Source organism: Zingiber officinale, chromosome 2B (genome assembly GCF_018446385.1).
Source record: "Zingiber officinale cultivar Zhangliang chromosome 2B, Zo_v1.1, whole genome shotgun sequence".
Classification (NCBI taxonomy): domain Eukaryota; kingdom Viridiplantae; phylum Streptophyta; class Magnoliopsida; order Zingiberales; family Zingiberaceae; genus Zingiber; species Zingiber officinale.
Window position 1 is genome coordinate 103,342,950 of NC_055989.1, and position 24,059 is coordinate 103,367,008.

General features: G+C 38.3%; 1 long non-coding RNA gene across 2 annotated transcripts; it reads left to right on the forward strand.

Annotated features, from left to right (window-relative positions):
* Positions 1 to 1,134: 1,134 nt before the first annotated feature.
* On the forward strand, positions 1,135 to 24,059 carry LOC122046600. 2 transcript variants are annotated; one of them, XR_006130320.1, is made up of 4 exons: positions 1,135 to 1,731; positions 1,859 to 2,001; positions 11,522 to 11,629; positions 23,421 to 24,059. It is a non-coding gene; the product is annotated as an uncharacterized LOC122046600 (long non-coding RNA). The 2 variants fall into 2 exon arrangements; XR_006130321.1 differs by lacking the exon at positions 23,421 to 24,059 and adding an exon at positions 12,420 to 13,025.

Below are 24,059 nucleotides of genomic sequence, written 5' to 3' on the forward strand. Positions count from 1 at the left end.
TGCTAGGTCCCAGCATGTGGGTCATCTTCCAGATCCAGATCGCATTTAGCTCTGTGCCGTCAGACCTAGCTCCACATCCGTCTCATCCGGCTCATGCATATACTTTTCCGGGTCACGACAACTCGAGCAGCATCCCACCTGAGGACGCCCCCCTCGGTCAGGATACGTTCTTCATTCATATTCTATACTCATTTCATTATTATATGCCTTAGTCTGTTACTTATATACTCGTTGGCTCTGTCTCGAGCATCGGGATATTAGGGACCCGGGTAACCAGTCGTTGGCTGCAGGTAGCGTTGACCAGAAGTCTTCTGACGACTTGGTCAATATAGAAGTCATCTCGCATTAATCCCTCTCCGGGACGTCGTAATTCGATCAATATTCCATCCATCTCATCCGATGATCCATCTAACTCAAATTTCCGATAGGATCAGGCACTATCTATGTTTTTTTTTCCGTTTGTTTTGTGTAATTGCATGTTTTTTAAATATTTCAAGTATTAGGGTCTTCTGTCTAGTATTAAAGTGGACTGTCCAATTCTACGGTAAATCCAAAACTACAAACAACTAACGTTCTAGGTTTTGTCCATTTGAGTAAATTGGATGCCTTTTCTTGAATGAACAGCGGTACATATTTGGCAACTGATTACACAACAATTTCTATTTGAGGACATTTCAATATGCTAAAAAAATTAACTGATATTTGGTGCATTTTCTATTTTGCTTCGGCATTGTTTTCTTTCCAAATATAATGTTCATTCTTTCCCAAAATATTACGTGATGCTTTCGTAGATCAATCAGCAGGAGGTCACGAATTAAGTCGCCTCATGCACGCGGAACGCAAGGAGTTTGTTGGGATTGGCTACGGGAGCTGCGCGCCACGTCTCTGGTCAACCGGGCGATATCCGACAGATTCGTATTTTCTAATTTCGCAAATAAATAAAAAAGACATAATATTAAGAGTACGGGAATTTTTAATTTGGTCCATGATGATTTTTATAATTTTCACGGCGGCATTTATGTATATGATTTTAGATTTAAAGATTTGGAAAATTTGGGAAGTAGTGAATATTTGATAAATCTGGGAGCAAGATGAAATTTCTCTAAAAGACCGAAAGACGTAGAAGGAATCCCGTTCCGAAGAAAGCCAGAAAGTGGGCCTTCTTCCTTCAGCTCCGCTTCCTGCCATTAACTGCGCCTTCGCTCGCTACTCTATCCCCGATCTCCCCTTTCGAACTGGTTTCCAATCCCGCCGCCAAGGGCGAGGCTTCGGAGCCTCTACGACGACCTAGACGGCTCCCCCGGAGACGACTCCCGCTTCCGCCGCAGCGACGGCCGCAAATGGCACTGCACAAGGGCGCCATGGAGCACCACTACATCCAGAACCAGGACAACATCGAAAAGCACAAGGCCTCAGCCCGGAAATCCAACCGAAGTGTTACGGCGCCTCCGTCGAGGATGCGCGCTAAGCAGGCGGAACGCTCGGCGAGTCAATTGCCCTCGAGCGGCGGGTGAAGCGGGAGGAGGAGAGTGGGGAGTTGGAGGCAGGGACCACGAGAGTTCCTCCCAGTGGATTGATGACCATCGCGACAGCGCCTCCCGTTGGTGGCTGTCGTGACGAGGTCAGGGCGGCTCAGTAGATCGGAAGGTAGGGTTTGAGGAGGGCCGCTTGCTCACCAGGCGGTGTATTCGGTCCAAGAACGCGGAGCCGATTCCCGTTGCGGCAATAAAGGTTTGACCTTTTTAGTTAATCTCCCTGCTAATTTTGTAAGCCCATTCTCTACTATGTGTATTGTGTTCCTGGCGGGCTCTCACATTTTCCTGCTCTTCCTTTCTTCTTCGGTTATGTTGGATTTCAGAAAATACCTGGTGTAAGGGGTTCGGGAATGGGAGGGAAGAGGGTCTGCCACAGTTGTAAGGAGAAGAACGTTGTGAACATGGTCCGGTGTTCGTGTTTGAGCTGTAGGAAGAGGTTCTTTTGCTCTTGTTGCATAGAGAAAAGGTATTTTGCTCGTTAACTCGCTTGTGTGTATTCTTGAATTCTAGATTAGCTAATGTGCATCCAATGCCTTTCCATTTTGTTGTTTTCCTTTGTGTATCAAAAGGTTCTTCTTTGATAAAATTTTATATGGGCATAGTAGTTCAATGAGCTTTAAATCTGAGGAAATATTGGTGGGAACACCCTTTCCTTTTTGTTTCCTAATCTAATTCAATATAAGAAAATGGAAGACTTCTTGTTAAAGGATGATCTGGCACATCACTCTTCAGCTACAAGCAAAATGCATGCTATCCCTGCTTCTTGATGTTGGGTACTTACAGAAGCTTTTGCTTTGACGTGGTTGAACGTGTTAAAGGCTTGTAATCCGTGTCGTTATTGACTCAAGGTTTTGGTCTGGATTAGACCTGACCACGGTTCGGAACTGACGGTTCGACGGTTCGGAACCGTCGGTTCGATAGTTCCAGGCAGGTCGACCCTTAACCTTAACCGCCCAAGACAGTTACGGTTCACGGTTCAGAACCGCCGGTTCACGGTTCGCCACGGTTCAAGATTAATATGTTAAAAAAAATTAAAAATTAAAAATTAAAAATTAAAAATTAAACATTAAAAATTAGAAATTAAAATTTATTAAAAAAAGGGCTTGCACTTATTTAAGTTGCCTACGTATCTCTTTAGGGGAATCAAAGCCCACGTAGTTCTTTTACATTTTTATCCTTTTACATTTTCATTCACTTCCATTTCCTGTTCCTGTCGTATTTGTTCCTTCAGTATCAAAATCTTCAACTTCGTCATCTGAAAGTTGCATTCCTTGGATTCTTTTCTCCGCTCTGGTCCAATCGTCCAATAGACTTCCAATGAGTCGGGAGACAAAGTTGATCGTCGTTCATCTAATATGTTGCCGCCGGCACTGAACGTCTGCTCCACAGCAACAGTTGACACTGGACAAGCTAAAATTTCTTTTGCGATCACGGAGAGAACGGGAAAGCTTTGAGCCTTCTGTGACCACCACTTTAAGATATCGAAGTTTTCGCTATCTGCTTCATTAAAATCAAAAGAAGTCGTAAAATAATTCTCAAGTTCCTATGTGGAACTTGAGGATCCCCGTGGACGTTTTGTCCGTTCTTTTAATAAGAGTTGTGCTTTTGTAAGTTTTAAATTACTACTAGTAGTTTGTTGAATTTCAGAAATATTAATTTGTGTTCCATATTTTGCATAATATTGATTATAAATATCATATAAATAAATTCTAACATTATATATAATATTAGCTGGATCAGGGGAAGAAGAATCTTTAATTGGAATTAAAGCATCATAATATAAAGTTAACATTTCTTGTAAAACTTCTAATTTAAATCTAGGATCTAAAGCAAATGCAATTAAATAAATTTCAGGAATTAAATAAAAATATTTTTCCCATTTAGTTTTCATAGCTAAGATGCAAGGAGATAAAGATTCATTATTAATATGTCCATTTAAAACTAATACTATATTAGAAAAATTTTCTAAAACTAATTGAGCAGTGGGATAATAAACACCGGAAAGTTGTTCGGTTGCATCATTAAATACTTTTAAAATTTCACAAATATTACTACAAATATTCCATTGTTGTGAAAATAAATATATATTAGTATTAGTGTTTTGTGCAAAAAATGAACATAATAATTCTTTATATTGAAATGAATCTTGTAATAATTGGTATGTTGAATTCCAACGTGTTGGTACATCACGTGGAAATTTTTTAGGTCTCATTCCATTAATTTTACAAAACCTACCCCATTGTTTCATTATAGATGGATGAGACCATAAATAAGAAATTGCAATTTTAATTGGTTTAATATAACTTTCTAAAATTTTTAAACCATCTTGAACACATAAATTTAAAACATGGCATACACAACGAATATGAAAAAATAAACCTCCAATAATAGGTTGACAAACAAATTTTAGATCATCTATACAAGCGGTATTAGAACTAGCATTATCTAATGATATTGAAAATATTTTATGAGTTAAACCATATTCTTCTAAAATTAAACATAATAATTGTGCGATATTATGAGCATTATGTGATTCATCAAAAACTCTATAAGCTAATAATCTTTTTTGGAGGTTCCAAGAGTTATCGATCCAATGGCAAGTCACACCCATATACGAATGTGTTTGCCAATGATCACTCCAAATATCGGAACATAAAGAAATTTTATTATCTAATTTACTAAATTCATCAATTAAATTCTTTTTTCCTTGTTTTACTAATTTTTTAATTGTACGAGTAAGTGTAGTCCTAGGAACACGTTTAGCACATGGATTAAGAGATTCTTTACAAAAATCTTCAAATGTGCATTTAGATCCAAAACTAAAAGAAAGATGTTCTACGGAAACAAATTTAGCTAATGATTCTCTTAATTTATTATCCGAATATAAAAATAAACCGGAATCGGTACTACCGCAAGTTGAAGAAAATCTTGATAATTGTGTTTGAGAACGGTCGAGTCCATATTCCGTCGGGTGTTTCGTTTCTACATGTCGTTTCAACGACCCATAGCCGCCGCCGACTTGGAATTTGTAGGAAGCATTGCAGTGCTTACATTTTGCACGCATTTCTCCCAACGGAAGAGTGACCTTCTCAAAATGTTTAGTAAAAATAGAAGACTTTAGAGGAGAAAGTTCCTGAACCTTAGAAGTAATTGCATCGGTACTTCCTTGTGTGTCGGGTGTCGGATTCGGAAGATGCTCGATCTCATCATCGGTGGATTGAATGTTGGGGTCCTCCTAGACCCGACCCCGGGCCGGGTCTGGCCCGGACCCGGCCCGGGCCCGTAACCGGGTCAACGGGTCGGTTGCCCGTTGACCCGGTTCGCCGGGTAGAACCGGAACCGGCCCGGCAAGTTGTCGGGCCGGTTCCGGTTCATTGGTTGTAAAAACCAGCGAACTGCCGGTTAACCGGCGGGTTGAACCGGCGGTTCAGCCGCAAATTTTTTTTTTTTTTTTTTTTAAACGGCTTGAACCGCCGGTTAACCGCCGGTTCCAACGGCTATGAAACGCCGGTTAACCGGCGGTTCGTAGCCGTTGGGAGGGTTTTTTAGGTATTTTTTTTCAACGGTTAGGATCATTTGACCGTTTTTTGATCAATGGCTATGATTTAGTGTCCGTTACTATCAAAACTCTATAAATAGAGAGCTTATTTCATCATTTTTCACACACATCTTCTCTACTCTTAATCTCATTTTCGTATTCTCTAATCTCTACACGCTTTCGTTTTCAATTTTCAATTACAATGGAAGGAGGCCGCGGAGGTGCATCATCTCGAGCTCGGAAGGGAAAGCAAATAATGAATCCGCGGGAGGAGGACCCCAACATTCAATCCACCGATGATGAGATCGAGCATCTTCCGAATCCGACACCCGACACACAAGGAAGTACCGATGCAATTACTTCTAAGGTTCGGGAACTTCCTCCTCTAAAGTCTTCTATTTTTACCAAACATTTTGAGAAGGTCACTCTTCCGTCGGGAGAAATGCGTGCAAAATGTAAGCACTGCAATGCTTCCTACAAATTCCAAGCCGACGGCGGCTATGGGTCGTTGAAATGACATGTAGAAACGAAGCACCCGACGGAATATGGACTCGACCGTTCTCAAACACAATTATCAAGATTTTCTTCAACTAGCGGTAGTACCGATTCCGGTTTATTTTTATATTCGGATAATAAATTAAGAGAATCATTAGCTAAATTTGTTTCCGTAGAACATCTTTCTTTTAGTTTTGGATCTAAATGCACATTTGAAGATTTTTGTAAAGAATCTCTTAATCCATGTGCTAAACGTGTTCCTAGGACTACACTTACTCGTACAATTAAAAAATTAGTAAAATAAGGAAAAAAGAATTTAATTGATGAATTTAGTAAATTAGATAATAAAATTTCTTTATGTTCCGATATTTGGAGTGATCATTGGCAAACACATTCGTATATGGGTGTGACTTGCCATTGGATCGGTAACTCTTGGAACCTCCAAAAAAGATTATTAGCTTATAGAGTTTTTGATGAATCACATAATGCTCATAATATCGCACAATTATTATGTTTAATTTTAGAAGAATATGGTTTAACTCATAAAATATTTTCAATATCATTAGATAATGCTAGTTCTAATACCGCTTGTATAGATGATCTAAAATTTGTTTGTCAACCTATTATTGGAGGTTTATTTTTTCATATTCGTTGTATATGTCATGTTTTAAATTTATGTGTTCAAGATGGTTTAAAAATTTTAGAAAGTTATATTAAACCAATTAGAATTGCAATTTCTTATTTATGGTCTCATCCATCTATAATGAAACAATGGGGTAGGTTTTGTAAAATTAATGGAATGAGACCTAAAAAATTTCCACGTGATGTACCAACACGTTGGAATTCAACATACCAATTATTACAAGATTCTTTTCAATATAAAGAATTATTATGTTCATTTTTTTGCACAAAACACTAATACTAATATATATTTATTTTCACAACAATGGAATATTTGTAGTAGTATTTGTGAAATTTTAAAAGTATTTAATGATGCAATCGAACAACTTTCCGGTGTTTATTATCTCACTGCTCAATTAGTTTTAGAAAATTTTTCTAATATAGTATTAGTTTTAAATGGACATATTAATAATGAATCTTTATCTCCTTGCATCTTAGCTATGAAAACTAAATGGGAAAAATATTTTTATTTAATTCCTGAAATTTATTTAATTGCATTTGCTTTAGATCCTAGATTTAAATTAGAAGTTTTACAAGAAATGTTAACTTTATATTATGATGCTTTAATTCCAATTAAAGATTCTTCTTCCCCTGATCCAGCTAATATTATATATAATGTTAGAATTTATTTATATGATATTTATAATCAATATTATGCAAAATATGGAACACAAATTAATATTTCTGAAATTCAACAAACTACTAGTAGTAATTTAAAACTTACAAAAGCACAACTCTTATTAAAAGAACGGACAAAACGTCCACGGGGATCCTCAAGTTTCACATAGGAACTTGAGAATTATTTTACGCCTTCTTTTGATTTTAATGAAGCAGATAGCGAAAACTTCGATATCTTAAAGTGGTGGTCACAGAAGGCTCAAAGCTTTCCCGTTCTCTCCCTGATCGCAAAAGAAATTTTAGCTTGTCCAGTGTCAACTGTTGCTGTGGAGCAGACGTTCAGTGCCGGCGGCAACATATTAGATGAACGACGATCAACTTTGTCTCCCGACTCATTGGAAGCCCAAGCATTACTGGACGATTGGACCAGAGCGGAGAAAAGAATCCAAGGAATGCAACTTTCAGATGACGAAGTTGAAGATTTTGATACTGAAGGAACAAATACGACAGGAACAGGAAATGGAAGTGAATGAAAATGTAAAAGAATAAAAATGTAAAAGGACTACGTGGGCTTTGATTCCCCTAAAGGGATACGTAGGCAACTTAAATAAGTGCAAGCCCTTTTTTTAATAAATTTTAATTTCTAATTTTTAATGTTTAATGTTTAATTTTTAATTTTTTTTAACATATTAATCTTGAACCGTGGTTCTGAACCGTGAACCGTAACCGTCTTGGGCGGTTAAGGTTAAGGGTCGACCTGCCTGGAACCATCGAACCGGCGGTTCCGAACCGTCGAACCGTCGGTTCCAAACCGTGGTCAGGTCTAGGTCCTCCTCCCGCGGATTCATTATTTGCTTTCCCTTCCGAGCTCGAGATGATGCACCTCCGCGGCCTCCTTCCATTGTAATTGAAAATTGAAAACGAAAGCGTGTAGAGATTAGAGAATACGAAAATGAGATTAAGAGTAGAGAAGATGTGTGTGAAAAATGATGAAATAAGCTCTCTATTTATAGAGTTTTGATAGTAACGGACACTAAATCATAGCCATTGATCAAAAAACGGTCAAATGATCCTAACCGTTAAAAAAAAATACCTAAAAAACCCTCCCAACGGTTACGAACCGCCGGTTAACCAGCGGTTCCAACGGCTATGAACCGCCGGTTAACCGGCGGTTCAAGTCGTTTTAAAAAAAAAAAAAAAAAAAATTTGCGGCTGAACCGCCGGTTAACCGGCGGTTCGCCGGTTTTTACAACCAATGAACCGGAACCGGCCCGGCAACTTGCCGGGCCGGTTCCGGTTCGACCCGGCGAACCGGGTCAACGGGCAACCAGCCCGTTGACCCGGTTACGAGCCCGGGCCGGGTCCAGGCCAGACCCGGCCCGGGGTCGGGTCTAGTCTGGATAGCGGTGAGAATCAAATAATTGGCTCGTCTTAATGCACCTGGCAATTGGGAGATTGTGCAGGAACTGAAAGGGAATACTTTGAACTTTCAAAAGATAATCATTAATCAATGACAAGAGTTTGAAAAAGCTTCTTTCCATTGATACTACATCAGTCAATGGTAGAATAAGTGCATCTTACAATCCATTACCTATTGTGTGTTTTGTAAATAAAAACAAATTCCCTAACTTAAATACATTTTTCATTGGCTTAAAATCTTGTGAATTTTTAGAAGTTAACGGATCATAACATTTACAAAGGCAAAACCTTCTTTCATTGACTCTGCATCAGTCTATAGCAAAATGTCTTACAAGCGGTTAACTATTCTCTTTAGTAAATTAAAAGGTGTGAAGAAATTGCATTGTTTTGGTGGTCCCTGTAAACAGATAAAATAATAGATTCTAAGAGAATAGCTGGGCTGTTTGATCTTTATTCCAAAATGTTTATGGTATTAATGTTCTATTCTTTGCATATGTAGCATTTGTAATTGTATTGCCCCTTTCACCTACATGCTAATGACAAAAAAAAAAAATATTTCTCAAAATTTGGCTTTTTATCTGTAAACTGAGTTTCTTTCTTGTTGATTATTATTCAAAGGATCATAAGAAATCCAAAGAGATTCTGTCATTGAGCTATAAATTGATATTCATTGTATACAAACTATGACTCTTTCTTAAAGGATTTTTGAAGTTGAGTATGCTTAGCAAGGGAGGATATTTGAAGTTGAGTATGCTTCGCAAGGGAGAATATACTATGTATAACCCAATACAGATATAATAAAATCACAAATTCACATATTAGGCTTTCAGAATTATGTTTAGAGGCAATATGGTATACTGATATCAAACATGCTTAGTTGACTAATTTCTTACAGCCTATCATAGAGCACGAATTGAATCCACATTGGAGGCCATTATATTTGCATAGTGTACTTGATTACTTATTATTATTAAACTTTTGGTCATTAGTGGTGGGAATGAGAAGTTCCAATTCAAATGGATCATCACTATGGAGGCTTTCTTAGACGCACTTCATTTAAAATTTTCAGTGGAACTTCTTAGATCAACTTTGCTTTCTCGCAGGATGAGTCCAACTTAATGTTTGGTTTGCATTAATCTTGTGTCTTAATGAGGCTTGTTCTATAACTTAGTCTTGACTAGGTGTGATATTAGTGAATTACTTTGGTCTTATAGATAAGAGTTGTGTTGTGGGTTTGAGAAGCTTGCCTAAGAGATCCATTGTGGTTTAGCTAGATCGTTGTTCTTCTTATTTTGATAAACAGGTAAAGAGAATGCAGTCACCTTTTGTTCAAGTTCTATGCCTGTGAGTAGTCATACTAAAAGTAAAATAATTTGTCTGATAGTGTAAATATAGTGACAAGTCATATCCTTTGTATAGTCAATCAGCTTAGCTTGTTAAATTTAAGGTAAAGTTACCATAGATGTTAATATCATCCGGGAAAACTGATCATCCTCTTTAGTAAAAAAATAGTCATTAAATATCCACTTGTTTCATGACCTCACTAAAAGGGAGAAAATTAATATTTTTTAAACTTATATTAAATTATTGTAAAATCTATTTTTTTTGTAATTTAAATTTATAAATCAATATAAAAAAAGTAGAATTTGTAAATTTTATAAGAAGTTAACTCAAAAATAATATAGAAAAAAGTTCAAACGCTTCTTATTTGAATTTATAAATTTGATCTTTTGAAACTTTGGTTTTGACTTGTCCTTCTCAAACATTGAAAGCTAGGCTCAACCACAGTCTTCTCAACCACATTCTTCTCAACCACGTTGAAAGCTCCTTTCTCAACCATATTGAAAGTTATCTTGTTTAACGAAGTCCATATATATGCCTGATACCATGTCATCATTATTATTGTATTACTTAATTAACTCATCACTAATGAGTCATTAAGGTCAGATATTGTCATTCACTGTCTAATAAAACATTGAAAGCTAGGCTCAACCACGTTGAAAGCTCCTTTCTCAACCAGATTGAAAGTTATCTTGTTTCACGAAGTCCATATATATGCCTGATACCATGTCATCATAATTATTGCATTGCTTAATTAACTCATCACTAATGACTCGTTAAGGTCAGATATTGTCATTCACTGTCTAATAAATCTTTATTTAATCGTAAGCCCATCATTATTCATTAGCAAAATGAAAATTTAGAACTTCCTGGAGCTTGAAAAGATTGGACTGTTTTGTTACCCACTTCTACCCATCTGCTGATTGATTATTTCAAATTAATATTTTTTTAATCCAGGTATTCTGTTATTCAAACCGATTAATTTTGAAGATGATCGGTTTGACCCCACAGAAATTTTCTACCAACCATTTAGGTAAATCAGAAAACGGTAATAGAGGTCCATCCAAACTGAGAGCATTCTTAGGTCCACTTCTCATTGGAGGTCATAGTTAAAATTCGAATCTTAAATCTCTTAATTATCCGTTAAAGGGTCTAATCATTGTACCACTGACCCGGGACCAAATTAACTTGTTAATTGTGTATCAAGTGGTATACCGAGATTAATTTGCTTGATAATCCTAAACTCAGGTCTTGTTTCAATTAGTCATTTAAGATTTGATATATATCTCGGATCTTAGTTTCTAAAAATAAAAACAAAAGGAAAATATTGAACTTTAGATTTACTAAATAATAATAATAATAATAAACCAGGTCGAGCATAACAGATGTTTTTTATATTTCATCTTTTTCAATCAGTCAACCAAACAACTTGATTTAAAGGAATTAAATTACTTAAACAGTAAAAGAAATAGTAGAAAATAATATAAAGTTTTGGGACATAAAGTATCACTGCTCATATAATATAAGTGGACTTAATTAACTGAGAGATGTACGATGATTCCGTGTTTCTATTATTTTTCGATTCTAATGTTGATATACTGCTGAAGAGAGCGGATTTGCAGTTCATAGGATGGATCATTATATTAATTGGCTGATTTAAATAAATCCTATCTATTTAACAGACGAGGTCTATCCAAATCAGCTAATTAATTCTTATGGTTCATCCTTAGTCCGTAAAATACGGACTAGAGGATTCCGCCTTTCAGTCTTTCAAACAGTGACAAACCCATTCACCAGAGACTTTCCGCTCTATCAACGTCATCTTCTAAAGGTGTTAAATATTATAACATAGTTTGCAGCAACTCGGCTCAAAGAACACGATAATATATTGCAGGTTCAGGCAACGCAAATCCTTAGAATTCCATGGCGAGGATGCAGCTCTTTCTTCTACACTACATAGTACTAGCAGAGACATTCTTTCTACTTGGCCGATCATCCTCTGGTATGTTTAAGAAAGAAATCTTAGTCCAGAATTAAATTAAATTATAAAGCCGTAGGATTTTTGTCCATGTTATTTTTTTATTTGGCATCGTCAAAGCCATAGGATCTATGGAAAGTTTACCATAAAGCAATACTCTAATATCCATTTCAAAACCAGCCTAATGAATAAAAATTTCAGGCTTATTAGAAGACACGTGACAACTGAACCGTAAATATTTTTTGCCCAATGAAATATGTGTACTTCATCGATTTGGAAACCTGATAGATCGTTCTGTTTAATAGGAGAAATTGTAGCACAATTTGATATAATGACTGGAAATAGCTCACTTGTCAATAACCAGACATTGATCTCGGCCAGGAGCGTGTTCCAACTCGGTTTCTTCAGTCCAGTTAATAATTTGGGACTGCATACATAGGAATTTGGTACTACAATCACCCTCCAAGAGAAAACAAAGTAGTATGGGTCGCCAATGGGAACAAGTCTGTCGACACATCTATGGCATCGTTGAACCTGACTTCCGACGGAAATATAATTTCATTTGAGGAAGGAACAAAGGTTTGGTCGACAGAAACATCCACAGAACTCAATTCTGCATGCTTGCAGCTTTTAGACTCAGGAAACCTCGTGCTGACGGTCAGCAACTCTAACATGTGGATATGTTCTCTAAAAATTTTGGTGGTTCATTTCCTTCTATCGTATAGTAGAATCGCACACAAATGTTGTTGAGTCAATTGATGTTTCATCATTTGCCTACTTGATGTCTAATTATTACACTTCACGCACTCTGAAGCAACAGCGGCTGACACTGGCATCCATACCTAGCGGCACGGCCCGTGTCAGGCTTCCACCTCCTTGCCTATTTTAGCTCCTCATGCCAATTTTCAAGGGGATCCGATCTGGAAACCGTCTGAGGGTTTCCATGAGGCTTGGAGAGGAGATCTAGGGAAGAACCATGTCATCTGTGCGAAAGAGGAAGGACAAGAGCATCAAAGAAGTGGAATCTTCAAGCTTAAGTTTCTCTGTTTTTATCTATATTGCTGAAATTATAATCTGATTTTTGGATTATAATCATGGTTACGGATTGTAACCCCACATTTATGGGCAAACTCTAGATTCTAGGATTAGGAGTCGTTTCTCGTGATGTAAACACTATCTCTTTTTATCTAAGCACGTTTGAATGTTCTTATTCCATAATATGCGATTTGTATTCCAGATCTACTATGTTATCATGATATCGATGCCAAAAATATGAGAATTGTATCATACGAGGGATTCAAAGATGAATCGAAAGGAGAATCCTGTTAGGTCCAAAAAGAATTTAGATATCTTCATAATGACATAATATTGTCCACTTTGGGTCTAAGTTCTCATGATTTTTTCTTTGGGCTTTATTCAAAAACCGGTATATCGATGGAGATTCCATATGTTTTCAATGTGGGATTTTGTTTGCAAGCATTGCAACCCAACAATCTTCCCTTCAAACGAAGGATCATCCCCTCAAGCCTATCCACTTGATGTCATTTGATCCATGAACTACCAGAACTTTCTTGCCTCTCGGTCCAACTGACTTACTAAGACTTCCTTGCCCCTTAGTCCAACAGACTTACTAGGTCTTCCTTACTTAGCCACAACTAGGACTTCTCTGCTTGGTGTCTGATCATTTTGATCTAGACATGGGAGCCCCCACTTCCTTCATTAGAGGTCAATGTTCCACCCATATGACGCTCTTGTGCACAAATGACGGTTAGTCCTTTTGGCAGTTCGAGTTTTGATACGAATTATTAGGTCCAAAATGAATTTAGATATCTCCACAATAACATGATATTGTCCACTTTGGGTCTAAGCTCTCATGTTTTTATTTTTGGGCTCCACCCAAAAGGTCTCATATCAATGGAGATATCTTTCCCTTATAAGTTCATGATCCTTTTCATGTGTTTTCAATGTGGAATTTTGTTTGCAACCATTGCAACCGAATAAATTCAACCCTCCAACCTTTAGAAAATTGAAACGCAGGGAGTCGGCTACGAAAGTAGATCGGTAAGCCACGATGAATCCTAGATTGTCACAGAACTTAATGGATTAATCTTAATTCATCGTCACATAGTAATAGAATGACATTTAGAAGTCATGGGGTCTCGTGATAGGGCCCTACTTAGGTTACATTCCCTACTTGGTCCACTCTGAAAGTAGTCGATCATTGATATTAATACGTTCGTGTAATTCTAAAAGTTTACACCGATTACATAAGATAGTCTACCTACACAAATCAACATTGAGGATATAGATTCAAACTTAGATCAAGTATTTACTCACATAGAAGTGAAACTGAAGTCCTAGAATCACTTTCTCTCTGATTGATTGAATCCCTTTCTGTCTTGTTATTATTTCTCAGCTGCATTATTATTGATTGAGAGAGTCCTTTCTGGTTGGACCACTACTTTACTGTTTTACTGATCTAGCTGATATTCTCTCTCTTTTCTATTTCCATTTTAGCCGTTGTTATCTGAGTTGCAACACACTCATTTTCTGCTTTGGTCTAAACTATTAAATCTGTTTAGTAAGGTAGTATTCCATCACCAGTCCCTGTGGATTCGATCTTTATTACTTGATGACACAACTATGTACTTACGGTTTGGCCACACCAGCTTCATTTTCCACCAACAGACTAGCATTGAACTTCAGCCTTGCCAAGATCTCGGTCATATCTAAATACACCCGCTCCTGCTTGTAGTGGGCCAATGGTGGCTGAGTCGGTAGATCATCTCGTTAGACAATCGGCCAAGTATATAGGTGAGGGGGCTTGACGAATATAAAACGACCCTTCCACCCCTTGTGTGAGGACCGATATTCGCCAAGGAAATTACACCCCCGCTGAGCTGCAAAGTAAAAGACTTCGAGCTTTGTCTACCGAGGATAAAAGAGATAGTGAAAGACAATGTAGTCAAGCGAGATTTGGTAAAGTTGAAAGATGATGACTGCACTACATATCAAATAGTAAAAGTTGCGGGTGAACTGGGACAAAGGGATTTGGAAATAGGTGAAAAGTTCTTGAAGGAACAGAGGAATGGGAAACCTTAAATCACTCGATAGTTGGCCTTGGAAATAGATGATGTAACCTAGGGGCGGCTCATGTGGTCGGTACTCCGGCATTGGGATTATGATCTTATCATCAGATGGGATATCGTAGGATATCCGAAGTTGTGCTTCTACGCCTCATGTATATGTAGTCCGCATCAGTCCGAAGGGTTATTGGAATTCATAGGAGAGAAAGGAAGAACACAAAGAGAAGCAAAAGGATTAAAAACGAAGATGAAAGGGGTGATGAACTTACTATATCGTCGGAAGAGAGAAGACGGAGAAGAAGGCATGGGCTCAGACAGATATGAATGAAGACATTGTCGCTTTTCGATGACCTAATATACTTTGGCAGCGACACAATAAAGTTATCACAATGGCCTCCTATTGTGTACAATCTGTTGTGATATGATTATGCTAACACAGTAATCTATAATTGCACTAATAAATGACAAGCATGCAATAAACGGTAATAAGAGTAAGGTTAAGAATTTGTGTATCTCCGGTTGAAGCGTCGGGCTAGCCGACTGTCTTTAAAGAATTTATTGCCGCCCACGGTGCAGAGGCTCTCCAGCAAAATCCTCCGAAGATCCGACAACCGCTCGCGTCGTTCGTAGGTGCACTCCAAGACAAACGCCGCACTCGGACTCAACCTCAGATCGCAGAACCAAGCCTCAGAACTTGGAAAGAAGAAGAAGAAGGAGAAAGCAGAGAGTAGAGGAATGCTTTGCTTTTTTCGGAGTGAGTTGAGAAGGAACAGAGGAAGTGTATTTATATACCCCGAAGCAGCGCACGCACCAAAGCGTACGTCGCTTCTTTTCCTCATGCGGACAGAACCGCGTCGGTTCACTTCCTTACGAGTCGCGTTGCTTCCTCACACGGACAAAACCGCGTCGGTTCACTTCCTCACGCGGACAGAACCAAAACCAAACCCAAGTGCGTGCGAGGAAGAACCAAAACCAAACCCAAGTGCGCGTAGGTCAGAATCTAGAACCAGACCAAATCGGAGACTGGCAAAAACAAACCGGGCCGCCTACAAGCGCGAGGCCCACAAGCCGGGGATTTGCACCCCCCCCCTATGCGCGATAATCGCGTGCGTCGCACCCGATTTATGGATTTCCGGTTCGAACCCCCCACCCCCAAAACCACTTGATTTGGGCTTGGCCCGCGCATGCGTGTAGGCCCCCTTCACATTGCTAAGCAAGGATGGAAGGGCTTCATATATAAGGCCTTCCAACCTTCTTTGCTTAGCAATGTCGGACTAAAATGCATGCACATATGCATTGCCAAAACAACAAATAGTTTAAATTAAAACACCAAATTCAACAATCCCCCACTAATTCAAAATATTTTTGGTCGAAAACAAAGATATGTTCTGAGGCTTGGTTGCAATGAGCTTTTAGTGAAAATACCTTCCGATTTGAATTTTCACCTAAGTACACCAATCTTATTCACCTAGGTTTGAAGAGAACTGAGTCTTGATCTTAAACCTTTTATATGTGAAGATCAATTGGTAACAACTCATTACTGGCGATGGTTGAATCCTTCTAGGTTGGTGCATTACGACCATGCCACCGAATATTGTTTCATAAGTGCTAAGGAGAGTTGCCTAGACCCCCCACACTGTGGCCCCACAGTTACACTTACATAGGTGAGTTCTCCAAGGATGTACTGCAAGCATCTTGTCATTAAGACCTTGAACTCATTAAGAGCTCCTAAGCTCATCCTTACTAGCAGTCAAGCATCTATCCAAGGAAGAGACTATGAGATTACATCTCAATCAATTTGATGCTTACGTTTCACCCTTATAACTTGTTTATACCACATTGAACCTACTTCTTGGGATCTCCAATCAGATAGGTTGGGTTGTCGTTATAAATGAAACCAGGACAGGCCTCAGTCCCATTCCCTTACTGGATCTCTTGATTTTCTCAGAATCAAGTGCTTTAGTGAGTGGATCAACAATATTGTCTTTTGAACTTACAAAGTCCAATGACACCACTCCAAGAGACACTAGCTCACGAATAGACTTTAATCTTATTCGTACATGTCTCTTCTATTTCTCGTTATACTTGGAGCTTCTAATCTGAGCTATTATTGTTTGATTATCACAGTGTACTGAAATAGAAGGTATTGGCTTCACCATCAAGGGAATTTCAGAAAGAAGTCGCTTCAGCCAATCAGCTTCAGTTACTGTTGTATCCAAAGCACACAATTCTACCTCAGATGTAGAACGGGTTATAATCGTCTGTTTAACAGACCTCCAAGCAACTGCACCGCCTCCAAGTGTAAAGACATAACCAGTAACGCCTTTACACTCAGCAGTGTCCGCTATCCAACTAGCATCACTATATCCGTCCAGGACTGCAGGGAATCTCCCATACCACAAGCCCAAGGATATAGTGCCTTTTAGGTATCTGAGTACTCTGTCTAATGCATCCAAATGCGTTCTGTCCGGACAGCTGGTAAACCTGCTCAATTTCGATATAGCAAAAGAAATATCAGGTCTAGAACAATTTGCTAAATACATTAGACTACCTATTATTTGTGAGTATCTTAATTGAGACACTGCCACACCACTCTTATTCTTGTGGAGAGTTTTTGAAGGACCATACGATGTGACTACAGATTTAACTTGGCTATAGTCATATTTCTCTAATACTCTCTCAATATAGAGTGACTGAGAAATTGTTATTCCATCAGTTGATCGAGTCAACTTTAGCCCTAAAATCATGTCAGCACAACCCATATCCTTCATATCAAACTTACCACTTAAGAGGGTCTTAGTCTCATTAATAATAGAAAGGTTAGAACCAAAAAGTAGAATATCATCTACATATAAACATAAGATAATACAACTATCACCTTTCATTTTAGCATACACACATTTATCAGAGTCATTCATTTCAAAGCCAAACGATAGCATAGCACTATCAAATTTTTCGTGCCACTGCTTTGGGGCTTGCTTCAAACCATAAAGAGATTTAACTAACCTACAGACTTTATTCTCATTTCCAGAAACTACATGTCCCTCAGGCTGATTCATATATATCTCTTCTTCAAGATCTCCATTAAGGAATGTCGTTTTGACATCCATTTGATGAACCTCAAGATGATATATAGATGTCAATGCTATCAACACTCGGATTGTAGTAATTCTAGTAACAGGAGAATAAGTGTCAAAATAGTCAATCCCTTCTTTCTGTTTAAATCCCTTAGCAACTAGGCGGGCTTTGAATTTATCTACTAACCCATTAGGTTTTAGTTTTCTTTTAAACACCCATTTACATCCTATAGTGTTACACCTAGGAGGTAAATCTACCAACTCCCAAGTGGAATTAGAGATAATAGAGTCCATTTCATTTTTAATGGCCTCTTTCCAGTGCTTAGCTTCAGGAGAAGTCATAGCATCTCTATATGTCACAGGGTCACATTCTATATTATAGGTGATAAAGTCCTAGCCTAAATCCGTAGACACACGTTGCCTCTTGCTTCTTCTCAGTTCTGTACACTCTCTAGATTCATCTAGTCTAGAGTGACTTGAGGAAGGTATACCTTCTACGGATAATAGGGCCTCTTCGGAAGCAGACTTATCTCTAGTAGGAATACTAGATATAGACTGAGGTGTTCTTGTCTTCATAGGAAATATATCCTCAAAAAATGTAGCATCGCGAAGTTCGACAATAGTATTTGCATCTATTCCAGGAATTTCTGATTTAATAATCAGAAATCTATATGCAATACTATTTTGAGCATAACCTAAGAAGATACCATCTACGGTCTTTGGACCAAGTTTTTTCCTTCTGTGTTCAGGTACTAGTACCTTTGCAAGGCACCCCCACACTTTAAGGTATTTCAAACTTGTCCTCTGGCCTTTCCAAAGCTCATATGGGCTTTTATCCCTAGACCTCATGGGGATTCTATTTAACACATAGCATGCAGTGTATAGAGCTTCCCCCCACATGAAGTTGGGTAACCCAGAACTGCCTAACATAGAATTAATCATATCTTCAAGGGTTCGATTTTTTCGTTCTGCTATACCGTTGGATTGAGGACTATATGGAGCAGTTACCTCATGAATTATACATGTATCTTGACAAAATTTTTGAAACAGGTTTGAGGTAAACTCTCCACCCCTATCGGACCTTAACCTCTTAATAGTTTTATCGGTTTGATTCTCAGCTTCAGATTTAAAAATCATAAATTTATCTAAAGCTTCATCCTTAGTTTTCAGCAAATAAACATAACAATAACGAGAGTGATCATCAATGAAGGTGATGAAATACCTTTTATGATCTCTCGTTATTACACCGTTAAACTCACAACAGTCAGTATGGATCAATTCTAAAATATCAGAATTTCTCTCAACTGATTTGAAGGGTTTTCGGGTTTGTTTATATTGCACACAAACTTCACATTTTTTCTTATCATTTATAGCATGCTTAGGAATCATGTCTAGGTTCATCATCCTTTTCACGGTATTAAAATTGACATGTCCTAATCTGTCATGCCATATATCATAAGACTCAATGTTATATGAACAACCAATATCAGTAGATTTATTTAAGGTAGCATTTTCTACATTGAGTTTAAATAAACCTTCATTAAGGTAACCTTTTCCAATAAAGGTTCCTAAATGTAATATTACAACTTTATTACATTTAAAGTTCAACTCATAACCAGCACGGACTAACTTTGACCCGCTAATCAAATTCCGACGGACCGCTGGAACATGATGCACCTCATGCAGTGACAGGACTTTTCCAGAGGTGAACCTCAGGTCAACTTGTCCTATCCCAAACACCCTGGCTGCAGAATGGTTCCTCATGGTTACGGAAGTGCCTTCAATTACCTGATAAGTGAGGAAGGCAGAGCGATCAGCACAACAGTGCACATTTGCACCTGTATCAACTAACCATTCATTAGGTTGATAGATCAAGTTTAGTTCGGGTTTGAAGGAAACAAACCTATTGTTGGTGTCGTCACTAGCAGTCATGACATTTGCTTGTGCTTTGATGTTGGACGTATTGCTTTGGTTTTTCTCCTTGTCTTTTCGCTTAGGGCAGAATTTGGCATAATGTCCAATTTGTCCACATGCCCAGCACGGCTTGGTTACATTTTTCTTTTGAACCTTTGGTTTGGGTTTCATCTTGTTCTTCATTTTCTGATTTTTGAATTTCTTCTTGTCAGATGAGACTACTGTATTTGCCTTTGGAATAAAATCCATAGGCATTCTTGTATCATCAATTTTATGTTGCTTTCGATGTTCTTCTTCGATATTTAAGGCAATCATCAAATCTTCTAGAGAGATTTTACCTCTCCGATGTTTAAGAGTCATGCCAAAATCTTCCCAACTCTGAGGCAATTTTTCGATGATTGATAAGACCTGAAATTTTTCGGGTAATGGCATATCTCCTTCGACAAGACCATGAATTTGAACTTGGAATTCATGTGTTTGCTCAATTACAGATTTGCCTTCAACCATTTTAAAGTTTAGGAATTTTGCCACAGTGTACTTTTCTAAACCAGAATCTTCAGAGTTGTATTTTTTATCCAAAGATTTTCACAGCTCTTTAGCTGAAGAGGTTGAACAGTACACATCAAATAATGCGTCTGAGAGGGCAGACAGGATCCTCCCATGGCAGAGATAATCCCTTTGCTTAAACCTCTGTAAGGCAGCACTATAGGCAGGTTCCTCTTCATCAGGTGAAGGAGGATTTGTTTCTATAACGGAGAATAGCCCTAGCGTAGTAAGCTAAAATTTCATCCGTTGTTGCCAACGTCTGAAGTTTTGCCCGAAAAATCTTTCGGGTCGGGCGCTAGCCTCATCAGACCCCGTTACCCTATCATTCATCATGTCTATTGATGCTACAATAAATTCTCTAAAAATGTTATGATATGATTACGCTAACACAGTAATCTATAATTGCACCAATAAATGACAAACATGCAATAAACGGTAATAAGAGTAAGGTTAAGAATTTGTGTATCTCCGGTTGAAGCGTCGGGCTAGCCGACTGTCTTTAGAGAATTTATTGCCGCCCACGGTGCAGAGGCTCTCCGGTAAAATCCTTCCAAGATCTGACAACCGCTCGCGCCGTTCGTAGGTGCACTCCAAGACGAACGTCGCACTCGGACTCAACCTCAGATTGCAAAACCCCTCGGAACTTGGAAAGAAGAAGAAGGAGAAAGCAGAGGAATGCTTTGCTTTTTTCGGAGTGAGTTGAGAAGGAACAGAGGAAATGTATTTATACACCCCGAAGCAGTGCACGCACCAAAGCGTAAAACAAACCGGGCCGCCTGCAAGCACGAGGCCCACGAGCCGGGGATTTGCACCCCCCCTGCGCGCGATAATCGCGTGCGTCGCGCCCGGTTTATGGATTTCCAGTTTGAATCCCCCGAAACCACTTGATTTGGGCTTAGCCCACGCATGCGTGTAGGCCCCCTTCACATTGCTAAGCAAGGATGGAAGGGCTCCATATATAAGGCCTTCCAACCTTCTTTGCTTAGCAATGTGGGACTAAAATGCATGCACATATGCATTGCCAAAACAATAAATAGTTTGAATTAAAACACCAAATTCAACACAATCCGCAAGTGTACAATTGTCATCAATTAATAAAAAGATATCGAATCTACATGAACCGTAAAGTCAAGTACCAGCTAATTGAGTAAGTAAAACATATTATCTAGAGAATTGAAGGTTGTTTGAGTCTAAGAGAGTTAAAAAGAGGAAGATAGAGTAAAGAGAAGGTTGAGAGAAAGTCTAGAGTAATCAAATGGTCAAGAGCAAGTGAATAGTTGAAGGAGAAATCTAGATTGGGAAAATGATCCTAGGATTTTGGTTTTACCATGATAATCGTTGACATCCTAATTATTATTTACTTTCCTATTTCTATGTCTATTCGCATGTAGGTGGACCTATCCAGGAATACCGATATAGACTTTTGGAATTATATCGACATGCCTACACAAATGTACGCATACTTTCGAGGCGACATTGCTAATTTGACTGTTTTCTCATCAAGGTTCCTGTCACATGAACCCCACAGTCCCCTAGTTTCCCTCCTTTACTTTGTGACTCTGAATTAGGATAAACCCATTATGCTCTGTGATTGCTAATGGTGCCCTTGTTAGGTCATCACTCCCTTATGGCATAGCGATCTATTTTTGAGGCAACATTGCTAGTATGACTGCTTTCCAAAAAGGGTTCTCCTATCACGAATCCCCACGATCCCCTTGGTTATCTCCTTTACTTTGTGACACCGACTCTCTACATCTTAGACATTTATAGATCAGAGATTTGGGTTCACCTTTCTGTTCTTCCCCTCATCCCATGAGATTATGAAGGTAAAGGTTATGTCACAATAGTGTATGCATAATAAAGTCAGACATGAAATAAACATGTCATTCAATAGAAAACTATACAAATACTTGAATTGAAATTAGAAGTCAACAATTAAATCCGGTTACTCCTTAATCCTAGAATCAAGAAGAACTACTCCATGGAGATGGACTCCATGGAGTTACAATCCAAAGACATCCAAGATAGTAATCTACAACTCAAAATTGGAAATAGAGAGAAGAGAGGGCTTAGCGGGATGGATGTTGGTCTGTGGAAGGAACTTTAAGTTTCAATTGGTGGACGGATCATCATGGTAGCTCTTGGACGACTGCTCTAGGATTACCCTAGGACAGGAAAAGTTAGGAGACTTCTTGGGCCTTTTGTAGCCTTTCCAATGTCAAAAAATGGTTGGAAAAAATGGTTGGAAAATACCAAACTATCAGTGTTGATTCATAGCGGCACAGCCGTGTCTGACTAGTGCTGTGTCAAAAGGCACGACATGCCTACATCCTGTTCTGCGACAAAAAGCGTGGATATAGCTAAGAGGGGCGATCGTGTTTGGAGAGTTGCTCTTCTCAATGGAGAAAGGCATGGCCATGCCTGAGAGGTGTGGCCATGTCTTGCAGGTTGTTCTTCATGGTGGAGAAAGGCATGGTCGTGCCTATGAGACACGATCATGTCTGGCGATTGCTCGTTGAAGTTGCTCATTCTGTAGTGAAAGGTACAGTCGTGCCTGGAAGGCATGCCATGTCAAATGCTCGAGACATCATTTCACTCCTTTCTTCGATTAATTTTAAGCAAAGGAAAACGCCCGTGTCATGGAACACGGCCAAAGCGTGTTCCTTGCTGTAGCTTCTTGTTCCATGGCATAAATCTTCATTTTTTATTAGAAAATGTGTCCTATCAATGAAAACAACCAAAAAGCTGTTCTCCAAATTAAAAGAGTAAAACAAACAAAAATAAAAATGTAAAAATGTAAAATATGCTCATGAAATGTCATAGAATGCATGTAAATAATGCTAAAAAACACATAAGAAACACAGGCGTCACCTCACCGAGTCGATCCATCTCTCACACACGCAGTTGGGAGGTACGCACCTTACCAACAACTAAAGCATTAAGACATTTAGTGATCACTCTCTTTTTTTTTGGAATAATTCAGGTGTCCGAATTTTGCCCGATTAATTTTAAGAACTGATTTTTCCCTAATTTTACCCGAATTTTGAATAATATAAATGGACACAATTAACTGAAAAGAGATTGACAGTGATTCCGTATTGTTTCGTTCCATTAGTTTTCTATTCGGTGTTGACAAATTGTTGAAGTAATGTGCCTTTCTGAAGACTCCAAATTAATCATACATTAATTCAGTCCTTTGCAGCGTTCCAAACAGAGACAAATCCATTGACTAAAGACTTCCTTCTCTACCGTCAAATTCTAAAGCTGTTAAATGCTATAACTTACCTTGCAACAACTCTGCACAACGAATACAGCAGTAAGTTGCAGGTGCAATCAAAGCAAATCCTCAAGTTGCAGTAAGCAGCTGTAACTTTGTTCTACAGTTTGTGAAAGTAGTGCTTGCAGTAAAACCGTTCTTTGTCCTTGGTCAGTGCTCATCTTATATTTTTAAACTTATATTATATTATTGTAAAATCTAAATTTTATTTTTGCAATTTAAATTTATATATCAATATAAAAAAGTATGATTTTCCAAAAATAATATTAACTAAAAGGAAAAAGTTTAAACGTTCTCAAATGAAAACTATCTTGTTTAGCTGCAGCCATGTATATGCCTGACACCATGTCATCATAATTATTACATTGCTTAATTAACTCACTACTAATGAGTCATTAGGTATTGTCATTCTCTGTCTAGTTAGTCTTTATTTAGTTTTAAGTTCATCGTTAATCATTAGCCAAATGAAGATTTTAATCTTCTTAGACCTCGGAGGAGATTGAACTATTCTGCTGTCCACTTCTAGTATAACCCATCTGATGATTGATGATCAT